Genomic DNA, 10241 nt, shown 5'->3' on the forward strand with positions numbered 1-10241 from the left:
CTATAAATCAATATGTCATCAAAGTAAACTACCACAAATCGTCCGATGAAAGCACGTAAAACTTTGTTCATTAACCTCATGAAAGTACTAGGTGCATTAGTTAACCCAAAAGGCATGACTAACCACTCATATAATCCAAACTTAGTTTTAAATGCTGTTTTCCATTCATCTCCCAATTTCATACGAATTTGATGGTATCCACTACGCAAATCAACTTTGGAGAATATTGTAGAGCCACTCAATTCATCAAGCATATCATCTAGCCTAGGGAATAGGATGACGATAACGAATAGTAATATTATTAATGCCTCTACAATCAACGCACATACGTGACGTACCATCCTTTTTCGGCACTAAAATGATAGGAACAGCACAAGGACTAAGGGATTCGCGTATATAACCTTTGTCGAGCAGTTCTTGTACTTGACGCATAATCTCCTTCGTCTCCTCTGGATTGGTACGGTATGGTGCACGGTTGGGTAATGATGCACCGGGAATTAAGTCAATTTGATGCTCAATCCCTCGAATAGGTGGTAATCCCGGTGGCACGTCTTGTGGAAAGACGTCAGCGAACTCCTGCAAAATGTTAGTGACAGCAGGAGCAAAGAGGAAGGCACGTCCTCGAATGAAAATAATGCCTCTTTGCACACAAAAGCATAGCAAACAGATTTGCTAAAATCTAGATCATCAATATCAGATTTGGTGGCAAGTAAACATGCACTTTTCAATTTAATTTCAAAAGCAACACTAGATTGTTAATTATTAGGCTGCATTTGTTGCTCAAATTCTTTTGCCACAATCTGATTTTCACTCTTATTTTTCTCCTGTTTTGCTTTATTAGCTCTATTAATATCATCTTTCAAAATGGAATCAGGAGTCATAGGAAGCAAAGTAATATTTTTATCCTTATGAACAAGAGTATATTGATTGTTTCTACCATGGTGTACAGATTTTTTATCAAATTGCCCTGGTCTACCAAGTAATAAGGAACATGCTTGCATAGGTACCACATCACAATCAACATAATCAGCATATGTAGACATACTAAAATGCACACGAACAGTACGTGTTACCTTAACCTTGCCGTTGTTGTTGAACCATTGGATGTAGTAAGGATGTGGATGTGGTCTTGTGGTGAGAGATAGCTTCTCCACCATCTCCATGCTAGCCAAGTTATTGCAGCTCCGTCCATCTATGATGACGCGAACAAAACATTCCTTCACAACTCCCTTTGTATGGAACAAATTATGCCTCTGATTTTGCTCAGCTTGTGTAACCTGTACACTCAAAACACGTTGAGCAACTAAACATTCATACCTGCAGCATCTTGAGCAGCCATGTATTGTGTCTCATGATTAGAATCATCTCCACCGTGTTATTCAGGTGTAATAAGAGCCAAAGTCTCCTCATCATAGTCACTAGCGGACTCATACCCACCATCCTCAGTAGCAATCATCACACGCTGAGATTGGCATTCTCTCGCAAAATGTCATCTTCCCTTACAACGATGACAAATAATATCACTTGTGTGCCCTGTTGATGCCATGGAAGAAGAAGAGCTCTGCGCAGGTCCAGCAGATGTGCTCTTGGCAGATAGTGGTGGTTGTGCCTGCTTTCTTGTATCACGGCTGGAGGTGGCACCTGATGGAGGTGCTGGTGGAGTGGAAGTAGAGGATGCACGTGGTGTCCATGATGAAGATCGACCTGCAGAAAAGTTAGTTCGCGCCAATGCCTGTCGATCCTGCACTTCACGTTCAGCTTTACAAGCAAGATGGAATAAACGAGTGATATTATTATACTCCTTATAATCTAGTATGGTCTGAATCTCTCTATTTAACCCACCCATAAAACGTGCAAGCATAGCTTCATTCTCCTCAACAATACCACATCTAATCATGCCAGTTTGTAATTCCTGATAATATTCTTCTACAGAATTTTTTCCTTGTCTTAAACATTGCAATTTTTGAAGTAATTCACGTTGATAATATGGTGGAACCCAACGAGTACGCATAGCAGTTTTCAAAGCAGCCCAAGTAGCTGGAATAGGATATAATCTACAATGCTCCGACCACCAAACACATGCAAAACTAGTGAATGCACAAACAGCAGCAGGAACACGTCTCTCCTCGGGATATTGTAAACATGTAAATCGTTGTTTAGTTTCTAACTCCCAAGTAGGATATATATCAGGAACATATCTACCCTCAAATGGTCGAATATTCAATTTTAGTTTAGGGAGATGGTCATGATCTTGTACCTGAGGGTGAGCCCTACCATTGCCATTATTTGCATGTGGACGACCTGGTGGTTGTTGTGCTGGTGGTGGCACATAGTTCTGATTTTGATCAACCTCATCCTCGTAATATCCGGCAAAATCATCCTCCTCCGCCTCAGCAGCAGGAGCCACAAAAGTATCAACTGCAACACCAACAGTTTGGCTAGCTGCAAGAGGGAGACGGCTTGCTCGGCGGAGGGCTATTTCACGATGTGTAGTTAGTCATTGTTGTTGTTGTTGTAGAGGTGCGTTAGGTGCAGCCGGTGGTGGTGGTGGAAGACGCGCGAGCAATTCATTAAACATGTTATCGAGCTTTGTTTCGAACATCTTCTCCATGCCATCTATCTTCTGCATGGCCTCTTCAAATCTGTTTAGCACATCTTGCACCTGTCCACTCATCATTTGCTGAAATTTATCATGCAACTCCTTATTCGTCATGTTCTCCCAGTCAGTCTCGTCGGCTTGTGATCCTGCCATGGTTAGCAACAATAGAAACACACAAGAATATGATCCTACAGACTACTAACAAGAGGTGGTGGTGGTGTCACAAATCCGTCAAGCAAATCTCAAATTCTTACCAGTTCTTACCCAGCAGCAAGCGTTGATTGGCAACCGTCGTAGTCAAAACTCTCAAAGCTTGGATAGAGCGATTACCAGGGAGAGTCAAACGCACAACGTAGATGTATGTGGAGCTGGGAAGGCTTATAATATGGTAGCAAAAAGGGTCAGCAATAATCAATTCAGAGATGCAAAGTTGAATAAACGCTCAACAACGGTACTGTGTTGGTCCTAGGCTAGACCGTGCTAGAGACGCGAGCCTAGAACACTAACAAAATCATGGCGCTGCCCGTAAACAATGGAGGAGCACACTCTGAAGTTTTTTCCTTTTTTTCACTTTTTTGCACTTTTTTTCCTCTTTTTTTTGCTCCGCAACAAATTTTTTTCGAAAAAGTCTACAAATAGTCTAAAAACTGCCTAGCCAGAATTTTCCAGACTTAGTTTTTTTTGAGTTTGGAACTATTTTTCTTCTGTGGGTAGCACGGAATCTTGGGAGTCCTACTCTGTCACGACTCGGAGTATGGCGTGATCTGGAACTCGAAAACAATGCAACAATTACTGGACTCGGACTAGGACTGGTGGCGGAGATGAATCTGGTGGAATCTTGGACTGGTCGCGGCGATGAATCTGGTGGAAATCAGACTGGTGGCAGATATATGTTGCAGGTGGACTCGGATTGGTGTGATGGCGGCGGATATGTGGTGGCGTATATGGACTCGGATTGATGGTGAATATGTGGTGGTGAATATGGCAGCGACGAAGAAGTTGGTGTGGTGGTGGTATATGGCAGCAGCGATGATGATGATGATGCAGTGGTGATATATGGCAGCGGCGACGTGACAACCTGTGAACAGAACTCGAAACTCTAAAGGACTAGACGCTAAGACCAGCAACTTGACACGATGATGCAACCGCAAATTCAACAAAGCAAATACAGAAAAGATTATGCAAAGGCTCAGATTGGTTCGGATAGGATGAACTAACCCTAATTTTTTTGGCTTTTTCGTGGACTATAGGTATGAATAATAGACTCGATCTAAACTACGAAAAACTGTAAAATCTCACCAAGCAACCTGAAAATCTGATACCACTTGATAGAGGAAAAGGTGTCCCGATGTTTTGATGAGATGGTGGCTATCGTTTTCTGTGGGAGTCGACCTTGACGATCCGACTACAAACGTGCGAGACGTCGCGCCTTAGCAACCGCTAAACCAACTTCCGAGGGTTATTGACCATGTCGGAGCACGATCAACCTGACCACGAGGGTCTGTTTCCTACAATCAAACGAAGAACAAGCAAGAAACTGAGATTACAATCTGGATATTGCGAATATAAGATGAAACCTTTATTAATCAAGGTGGGGTTCTGTGACACCTTGGTCTGGTCGTTGAACACAAAACCCAAAGCCTAAACAAAACCCAAAGCCTAAACGATGCCCTAAGGGCTATATATATGGAGGAGAGAGGGGGAATTTGGTGGCCCTTGGTGGAGGGGTCCGAAACCAACCCTAACTCTTGTTTCCCCACACATACGGACTCTAAAAACAGCCTATACTTAAGTACTTCGAAAATACATGGGCCTGGCCCAATAATAAGGTGACGCGGCACCTAAAATAGCCTCTGGATGAAATTTATGAAGTGGCATCTTGTATATTTCGTCCCATGCTTCATGCACTCATTATGGTGGCTTCAGAGTCCGGGAATCATCACTTGTAACTCCGTTCTTGTTCCCCTTGCGCATGCCATCATCTCCATGCTTGAACTTGCTCCAAGGTTCATCTTTCTTGTCCAAGCTAGGCCCTTCATTTGTAAGCAAAACAAATGTATCCAATTTAGGCGGCATCATATTGTCATGAACATTAGAATCGTTACGAAGAAACGAAAGTACCTAATAATTCAATTGGCGTGCGCGAGCTCTAGTAATCGGTCCAGTATGTATAGCAGCAGGAGCTGTGGGTGTAACAATGGTATTGATGTCCTCATCAAGTAGTCCCTTGTACATTGCTTGGAAAGTCGCAAGTCGGTGGCAAGGTTGTCGATGCGTTCACTCATAGCTTGTTTCTCTTGATGCAAATCATGTTGTGCACCAAAGAGGTGACTCTTGGTGACGAAGGAGTTCATGTCATCGTCTTACTCCATGAAGAGTGGGTTGGTAGAAGTAATTGGCCTATCCATCATTCCAAGACAAATGTGAGTGGTAGAAAGAGAAGAACGAGTACCAAATGTACCTTGACCAAAGTTGAAAGTGGATCGAGGATCACTCCAATGTAGGACAAGGAAATAGCACAATTGGTACGAGTTCTTGTCGGTTTCTCACACCTACACAAGTAAAAGCTTTTGGTGGATCTTGGTTAGGATGGTTGCACAAAATTTGATGTAATTGTAAGTGAGCTTCAATAATGTTGGAAAAGATTCGCAAGATGCAATGTAACAAGTAGACCAAGCATATAAGGTACACGGAAACACACACGCAAAAATATAAGTGGGGTTGTGCAACCAAGGGTGAGCCAAAATGTGGAATCCACGAAAATGCTCTTGTTGCACAACACTAGAGAGAAGCTAGCACGATTGCATGATAGGAGGATACAAGAACTTGTGCACAACCTACTTAGCAAAAATGTAACGACTGTTATGATATGATCCACGATGATCGAGTATGACAATCTTAATGTTGTATGATGCTATGGTTCTTGCTTAAAAGCTCTTTGCTTATCTTTCCTCTTTGCTTAAAAGCTTGTTTGGCTCTTTGATATTTGAGCTCTTTTCTCATGCAATGCTTGACGAACCAAGATAGCAAGTGAGTATGCGATGACAACTTTGTGACACAAGAGATGATACCAATATAGGCAACAATGATGTATGTATGCTATGGAAGTATGATCACTAATGTGCACAAGTCTTGTTGCCGGCAATACTCAATGGCTAGTCTCGATGGGTAAGCAACGCAAAGGAGTAAGGCTATGATGGCTATCAATGTAATGGCAAGAGTGATATGTCCAATACCAAGATGAGGTTAACGGTGTTGCTTCCGGTATGGTGTCAAAATGGTGGCACGAATACCAAGACGTAGTCGAGGTGGTCGTTGTTGATGACGCGTCCGTGGCGAAAATGAGCAGCGGTGATGTCGATGTCGAACCGTACCTAGATAGCCGAAACACAAAAGGATACGGTACCGCAACTCAAATTCTCAAACCTCAAAGTAGCAATTGTGTCGGAGAGCATCCAAAAATAGTTGGGTTATGCGGAAATGGTGGAGGTATGCGGAAGTATATATGGTATATGGTGAGCACCGGAACAAAATTTGGTGGAATTTAGGCGGAGATGTGGAAGTAGTGCAAACTTTCTGTCGTAGCCGGAAGTTCCGTGTAAGACGGATGGTCCGGGGTCCGGAGGTTCCGAGGAAGGCCGGAAGGTTCGGGGGCCGGAATGTCTGGGCTGGACCGGAAGTTCCGGTGGTCGGGATTCTGCCAAGAACAGAGACTTGGGGATCGTGGATTTGGGCGGAAAAACTTGGGGAAAAGCCCAAATCCGAAGGGGAAAAAGAAGAAATTGGAGGAAAATAAGGTGGGGAGGCTAGATCTACGAGCCACACACAAACTTCACGGATCAAAACCAACAAAATCTCAACACACGAACAAATCACAAAAAAATTTGGGGCTATTTTTGGTGGGGATTTTCGGATTGGGACAAAAAACAACAAAATTAGGCTAGAAACAAACGGGGAGGCTCCAAAATTGTGATCAACCTGGCTCTAGATACCAAGATGATGTAGGGTAGAACCCTAGTGGCCCGATCTTTCACGAAAGGAGCGGATCCCATGAAGAACACAATGAACACGAAGAGGGGAACGAGGAAAAACGGGGGAAAACACAAGGCGAAACACAAGAGGAACACTCAAACTAACGAGTACAAGTCACACATGTGCTAGATCCTTGGGTACATAGAACAATACACGAATCCACGGACAACTAAGGACGATACAAAAGGGTAGCCGGGTCTTCTCCGTGAGGAGATCTTGAATCCACGAGGGGATCTTCCTGTAAAGGGGTCTTGAATCCAAGGTGGATCTTCTCCGTATAGGGGATGCGGTCTCTCTCGTGGAGTAGATCCGATATGGATGAGCAATGCTCTATCTCTCAATGAGCTAAACCAATACTAACCCTAGAAAGTTGTACGAGATAGAGTATATATAGTCTAGGTGATGAAAGGGTACACGGGACTCGGCCCAAGTGGCTGCGCGTAGGCAGGGCCAGAAGTTCTGGGCGCCGGAGGCTCCGGGGAAGGTCCGGCCTAACCAGAGAGTTGGCGCGGTGGAGATGTGCTGGCATCCGGGGGCCGGAAGGTCCGGGCAGGCCAGAGGTTCCGGACGCCGGAAAGTGCGGGACGGGATCCGGGCTAACCCGAGAGTTGGCACGCCTGGGCTGGTCGAAGTAGGAGTGATGTCACCTCAGATTGAATAGCATGTGCCCTAGCCCTTGTCATCGGTCCACTTGGAGCTTGGATAGTTGAGGTGGCGTCCATGTGGATGGTCGTGGGATGCTCCGCATCAGATAAGCTCGTTTTCTTGGGTTTTGTGGTCTCTTCTAAGGGTGTTCATGTAGATGAGTCCAAGTTCAATGCTATTAAGACTTGGCTGCAACCATCCAACTTGCATCAAGTGCGTAGTTTTCTTGCTCTTGCGGGTTTCTATCATCGCTTTGTGAAGGATTTTAGCACCATTGCTTCGCCTTTGCATGCTTTGAGCAAGAAGAATGCGCCGTTTATTTGGGGACCATCCCAAGATACCACATTCAATGAGCTTAAGAATTTGCTTACTCATGCTCCCATGCTTGCTTTACCCAACTTCGACAAGCCTTTTGAGATTCATTGTGATGCTAGCGGTAATGGCATAGGAGGTGTGTTAACGCAAGAGAAGCGCCCCATAGCTTACTTTAGAGAAAAACTTTCCCGAGCGCAACTCAACTATCCCATCTAATACAAAGAGCTATATGCTTTAGTCCGCGTTTTACATGAATGGGAACATTACCTTCGTCCCCATGAGTTTATCATTCATACCGATCATGGGACCCTCAAGTATCTCAAGGGTCAAACTAAGTTGAACAAGCGCCATGCTAAATGGAGTGAATTCATTGAGTCTTTTCCCTATGTCATCAAGTACATCAAGGGTAAAGAAAACATCGTCGCGGATGCTCTTTCCCGCATATGCATGTTAGTCACGGAACTTGAGTTAGATGTCATTGGCTTCGAGCATATCAAAGAATTGTATGAGCATGATGACACTTTTGCCACTCCTTATGCCAAGTGTTTGTCGAATACATCATGGGAACGCTATTACATCAAAGACGGCTACCTTATGAGAGCTAACAAACTTTGTAGTCCCAAGTCATCCCTTCGTTTATTGCTTTTGTAGGAATCGCATGGAGGAGGATTAATGGGACACTTTGGAAACGATAAGACATTCGCCACGCTCTCGAAGAGCTACTTTTGGCCAAAGATGTTTTGGGACGTCAATCGTTTCACCAACCGGTGTTCTACATGCCGCAAAGCTAAGTGCAAAGCTCAAACTCATGGTCTCTATATGCCTTTACCAATTCCATACCAACCTTGGGAGGACATAAGCATGGACTTTGTACTTGGTTTGCCTAAAACTCGCGATGGGAAAGATTCTATATTTGTCGTTGTGGGCCGTTTCTCCAAAATGGCACATTTTATTCCTTGTCACAAGATAGACGATGCTTCACATGTTGCTAATCTCTTTTGTAGGGAAATATTGCGTCTCCATGGTGTGCCAAAGACAATTGTCTCGGACCGCGACGTCAAGTTCCTTAGCTACTTTGGAAGTCCCTATGCGCCAAGCTCAGAATCAAGCTACTCTTCTCCACGGCGTACCATCCTCAAACCAACGGCCAAACGGAGGTGACAAACTGCACACTCTCCTCTCTACTTCGAGTACTCATCAAGAAGAACATCAAGGAGTGGGAGGAGTGCCTACCTATCGCCGAGTTCGCCTACAACCGAGCAAGACACTCAACAACCGGCAAGTCGCCTTTCGAGGTCGTTTACAGATTCAACCCATTGTCACCATTGGACATTCTTCCTCTACCACTCCAAGAGCGCATCAATTTGGACGCAAGTGTGCGTCTGACACATCTCAAGAAGATGCATGAAGATACAAGAAACACCATCGAGCGCCAAGTTCAACGCCTTGCGACCAAGCTCAACTTCAACAAGCAACCTAGGGTCTTCAACTTTGGTGATCGAGTGTGGCTACACCTTCGCAAGGACCGCTTCCCACAAGAACGCAGATCCAAGATTCGACCACGAGCGGATGGACCCTTCAAGGTGCTTGCACGCTACAACGACAACGCTTAAAAGATCGACCTCCCGCGAGACAAGTACAACGTGAGCGACATCTTCAACGTCAAAGATCTCTCTCCCTTCCATGGTGATGAAGATTTTGATCCGAGGACGGATCTTCCCCAAGGGAGCAGAGATGATGCGGAGCATCCCAAGGTCATCCCCATGGATCTACCATCGTCTCATCAAGTGCCTACCGGACCCATGACTCGATCACGTGCAAGAGCCCTTGAAACCGAGGTGACATCTCTCCTCTCACAATTCCACTTCGATGCACATGAAGCATGGCTACTACCTCATATGGATACCTTGTGCATACTCAGGTACAATGGAGAAGCTAAGGACCAAGGACAAGAAGAAGAGGAAGATGGATGAGAAGACGGAGAAGAAGAAGGGCTGCAGGACAAGTCCCAGCCACCGGACGACCGGCCGGGACTGGACGTCTGGCGCCTGAAGCATCAGCCGAGCCCCAGCCAGCGGACGTCCGGTCCAGACCGGACGACCGCTGCCCCTGCACCCGAGGCCAATGAGCGGACGTCCGGCCCCGACCGGACAACCGATGCGACCGCACCCGAGCCGAAGTCAGCGTAAGTCCGGAGCTTCCGGACGTCCGGCACCCCCATCACAAAGTGGAACCAACGGATGATCAGAGGACACCGGACGTCCGACAGCTCCTGAGGCCCATTGATGTAGGGTGGAACCCTAGATGGCCGATCTTTCACGAAAGGAGCGGATCCCAAAGAGAAACACGAGGAACACGAGGGGGATACACGAGGGGAAACACGAGAGAAACACTCAAACCAACAAGATTCGATTACACATGTGCTAGATCCAATAACACAAAGAGATACACGATGATCCAAGGTCAACAAAGGACGATACAAATTAACCGGTTCTTCTCCTAGAAGGAGGTCTTGATGGGGGCCACCCAAGAGGGGGTCTTGAATCCAAGGGGGATCTTCTCCGAAGAGGGGCCGCGGTCTCTCTCAAGGAGTAGATCCGATATGGATGAGCGAAGCTCTATCTCACAAATGAGCTATCACAACGCTAAC

This window comes from Triticum aestivum, chromosome 1A (assembly GCF_018294505.1).
Source record: "Triticum aestivum cultivar Chinese Spring chromosome 1A, IWGSC CS RefSeq v2.1, whole genome shotgun sequence".
NCBI classification, from domain to species: Eukaryota; Viridiplantae; Streptophyta; class Magnoliopsida; order Poales; family Poaceae; genus Triticum; species Triticum aestivum.